This window comes from Schistocerca americana, chromosome 8 (genome assembly GCF_021461395.2).
Source record: "Schistocerca americana isolate TAMUIC-IGC-003095 chromosome 8, iqSchAmer2.1, whole genome shotgun sequence".
NCBI lineage: Eukaryota > Metazoa > Arthropoda > Insecta > Orthoptera > Acrididae > Schistocerca > Schistocerca americana.
In genome coordinates, this window is record NC_060126.1 from 352,418,795 (window position 1) to 352,423,601 (window position 4,807).

At 47.7% G+C, this 4,807-nt stretch overlaps 1 non-coding gene across 1 annotated transcript; it reads left to right on the forward strand.

Annotated features, from left to right (window-relative positions):
- Nucleotides 1–4,319: 4,319 nt before the first annotated feature.
- On the forward strand, nucleotides 4,320–4,393 carry Trnat-ugu. The gene has a single exon. It is a non-coding gene; the product is annotated as a tRNA-Thr (tRNA).
- Nucleotides 4,394–4,807: the final 414 nt, after the last annotated feature.

Genomic DNA, 4,807 nt, shown 5'->3' on the forward strand with positions numbered 1-4,807 from the left:
AATTGCTCAACACGTGGGGCGTGAGGTCTCCACAGTACATCGATGTTGTCGCCAATGGTCGGCGGAAGGTGCACGTGCCCGTCGACCTGGGACCGGACCGCAGCGAAACACGGATGCACGCCAAGACAGTAGGATCCTACGCAGTGCCGTAGGGGACCGCACCGCTTCTTCCCAGCAAATTAGGGACACTGTTGCTCCTGGGGTATCGGCGAGGACCATTCGCAACCGTCTCCATGAAGCTGGGCTACGGTCCCGCACACCGTTAGGCCGTCTTCCGCTCACGCCCCAACATCGTGCAGCCCGCCTCCAGTGGTGTCGCGACAGGCGTGAATGGAGGGACGAATGGAGACGAGTCGTCTTCAGCGATGAGAGTCGCTTCTGCCTTGGTGCCAATGATGGTCGTATGCGTGTTTGGCGCCGTGCAGGTGAGCGCCACAATCAGGACTGCATACGACCGAGGCACACAGGGCCAACACCCGGCATCATGGTGTGGGGAGCGATCTCCTACACCGGCCGTACACCACTGGTGATCGTCGAGGGGACACTGAATAGTGCACGGTACATCCAAACCGTCATCGAACCCATCGTTCTACCATTCCTAGGCCGGCAAGGGAACTTGCTGTTCCAACAGGACAATGCACGTCCGCATGTATCCCGTGCCACCCAACGTGCTCTAGAAGGTGTAAGTCAACTACCCTGGCCAGCAAGATCTCCGGGTCTGTCCCCCATTGAGCATGTTTGGGACTGGATGAAGCGTCGTCTCACGCGGTCTGCACGTCCAGCACGAACGCTGGTCCAACAGAGGCGCCAGGTGGAAATGGCATGGCAAGCCGTTCCACAGGACTACTTCCAGCATCTCTACGATCGTCTCCATGGGAGAATAGCAGCCTGCATTGCTGCGAAAGGTGGATATACACTGTACTAGTGCCGACATTGTGCATGCTCTGTTGCCTGTGTCTATGTGCCTGTGGTTCTGTCAGTGTGATCATGTGATGTATCTGACCCCAGGAATGTGTCAGTTTCCCCTTCCTGGGACAATGAATTCACGGTGTTCTTATTTCAATTTCCAGGAGTGTACATTCCTCTTCAACTGTACTGCCTATTGTGCTGTATCTACAGCCTTAGAGAACTTCAAGCGTATCTCCACATCCCTTAGTACTTCCGTATCCCTCTTCTTTGCGTATTGATTCTTCCTGTCTAATCTCGGCCTACTTTTCATCACTACCACACTGTGAACTGAGTCTATATATGCTCCCGGGTACGCCTTGCAATCGAGTATCGGATTTCGGAATCTCTGCCTGACCATGATGTAATCAATTAGATTACATCATTTCTAAGTATACCTCCTCCTCTTGTGATTCTTGAACAGACTATCCACTATTACTAGTTGAAATTTATTACGGAACTCAATTAGTTTTTCCCCTCTCCCACTCCTTGTCCCAAGCCCGCATTCTCCCGTAACCTTTTCTTCTACTCCTTCCCATACAACTGCATTCCAGTCCCCCATGACTATTAGATTTTTCGTCTCCTTTCACTTGCTGTATTATCCGTTCAATATCCTCATATACTTTATCTCTTCTTCTTCAGCTTGCGTCGTCGCCATATATACCTGAACTATCGTGGTCGATGTTAGCTTACTGTCGATTCTGATGGAAACAACCCTATCACTGAACTATTCACAGTAACACTCTCTCTGCTCTATCTCCTATTTGTAATGAATCCTACTCCTAACACCATTTACTACTGCTGTTAATATTACCCTATACTCATATGACCAGGTATGTTTGTCTTCCATTTCACTTCACTGACCCCTACTAAATACAAACTGAGCCTTTGCATTTCCTTTTTCAAATTTTCTAGCTTCCCTATCACCTCTAGCTCCTGATGTTCCACGCCCCGACTCGTAGAACGTTATCCTTCCGTTGGTTATTCAGTCTCTTTCTTATAGTCACATCCCCCTTGGCAGTCCGCTCCCGGAGATCCGATTTGGGGACTATTCCAGAATCTTTTGCCAATGGAGATATCATCATGACACTTTTTTCAGTTACAGGCCAGATGTCTTGTGGATACATGTAATGTGTCTTAATGCAGTGGTTTCCATTGCCTTCTGCATCCTCACGCCGTTGATTATTGCTGAGTCTTCCGCCTTCATGGGCAGTTTCCCACCCCAAGGACAAGAGAGTGCCCTGAACCTCCGCCCGCTCCTCTGCCTTCTTTGACAAGGCCGCTGCAGAATGAATATGACTTATTGTGCTGGAAATCTTCGGCCGCCAATGCTGATTATTCATCAAAATTTAAGCAGTGGCGTGTTTCGACCCGGGATCGAGGACATATTGAGCACTAAACAAAGACTCTATCCCTAGACCACCATCCTTAGCGATCTGCGTCCACCGTGCATCTGTGTTCCGCGATCCACCATAAGGTGTGAGCTGAAGAGTATGTAATAGCAGCTGCATTTTTTTCACTTCTGGTACCCTACTTTCTTAGACTTTTAGCGTGAGATGGTTCGGATGGAAACAGTACCTTGACGGACTGCACAGCTCTTCTACGAATCTTCTCCCTGTCTTGCGTAAACTCAACGTGTAGACGGCAGGAAACTGACTAGCATTAATCAATATACAGGATGATTCTTATTTATGTATAAAAATCCCCGAAGCGATATAGATGATGCTGAGACAAGTAATTTCACATAAGACACATGGGGCCGCAAATGTCGGGACATACTCCAGAAATGAGTGACAAATGTTGAACATGTGGCATCACCAGAAGACATACCTCACCGCACGTGCAGCGGTTGGACTTGTCGATTCCACCCTCACCCGTAGGAGGCAGTGCTGCACATCGCTCCCCTGTTTTCTTAACCGTAAACCGATTCATCGTAGTCTTGTATTAGCACTAACGCGAGCACTACCGTTATCACATCGGATAATTGTTCAAATGGCTCTGAGCACTATGGGACTTAACATCTGAGGTCATCAGTTCCCTAGAACATAGAACTACTTAAACCTAACTAACCTAAGGACATCACACACATCCATGCCCGAGGCAGGATTCGAACCTGCGACCGTAGCGGTCGCGCGGTTCCAGACTGAAGCGCCTAGAACCGCTCGGCCACCGCGGCCGGCCACATTGGATAATCTAAGAACGAAGTGGAGTACGCTAGCAGAGCGACGTGAAGCACTTTCCACTGCCAGGGAGGGTAGGATCAACAGTTCCAACTGCTGCACGTACGGAGAGGTACGTCATCTCGTGACGTCACATGTTCAACATCTGTCACCCAGTTTTGGGATATTTCCCCGTCCCATGTGTCTTATATTAATTAACTTGTCTCAACGTCGTCTTCTTCGCTTCGGGGTTTTTTAAACATTAGTAAGGATCAACCTGTAGAATCTGCTGTAGCCTGTGTTCGAGATGCAGCCAATAGAGGAAGACATGGTTGGTGGAAATAAACAAGCCGAAAAAAAACGGTACGTCTCCCCCGCATGACAATGAACAAACAATTAAAAGGACAGTAAAGGAAGGTAACAAAATGAAACTCCATAGAGCAGAGCCTTACGAATTCTTACACAGAGAAAAATGGAGGTCAGCGTGAAGGGGTATGAAACAGCACGCACACATGGGCTCAGCTATAGGTAAAGAAAATGGCACACCGTTCTACATTAGTCGGTCATTAGAGAACTACAGTTCGTATATGAAATTGCCTACTCACACTTGTACAGCCCATGCTACTCAAGAGCACACGGCCAATTTCGGATCGGCTTAATAAGAGACACCGGTCATTTAGTAACAGGGGCGGTGTGAATGCTCATAGACTCGAGAAACTGCTGATACAGAGTAACAGGAAAATTGAAAAGTCAGATATTCAGACAGATACGTGTTTCATCTCAAGAGAAGCTACTTGGAAATGTCCGAAAGAACAGATACCATCGGTGACCATGCAGCTCGTTAGAATGAAATTACAATGAAATGAACACCCTTAGCTGATTACAGGCGTTGACATACGTCAACGGGGACATTGTAATTTCATTCTAACGAGCTGCATGGTCACCGATGGTATCTGTTCTTTCGGACATGTCCAAAAGAACAGATACCATTTTAGTATATATATAGTTAAGGCTCACCGGTCGCTTGATCATCTTCTTCTTCTGTGCGAATGCACAAACAGTGCCCGAACTCTTACGGGAATCGGCAACGCGCCGCGAGTAATGAGTATAATGGGCGGGGGCACTACGAATGTAGTGCGGGACAATACGTTGAGAATGTGGGTTTCGCGGGAAGCGTGTCAGAGATAAATCCCTGCAGTCGCGCTATCCTCTGTCTCCTCGGTGGCTCAGATGGATAGAGCGTCTGCCATGTAAGCAGGAGATCCCGGGTTCAAGTCCCGGTCGGGGCACACATTTTCATCTGTCTCCGTTGCCGTATGTCAACGCCTGTAAGCAGCTAAGGGTGTTCCTTTCATTGTAACTACTTAGAAAGCCAAGAAACATTTATCAGCGAAGAACATTCTTCTACCGAAAGGTTAAGTATAGATCGTGCAGATAAAATGTGGCAAGTAGTAGCTCTCACAGGGGTTTCATCTTTGAATTAAACTGGCAGATAACGTAATATAAGGTAAATGAAGCTACACTCTGCTACACCTTTCATAATGATTTATAGTGCGTATACACTGTCGGATCAAAACTATCCAGCCACCCCCCTATAATGAAGAATTCATCACTAGATGTCCCAAGAGACGGACACGCCAATATAAAAGGAGAGGGGGAGTAATGTGTTATCAGTAGAGAAGCAGCAGCAATAGAATGAGTCG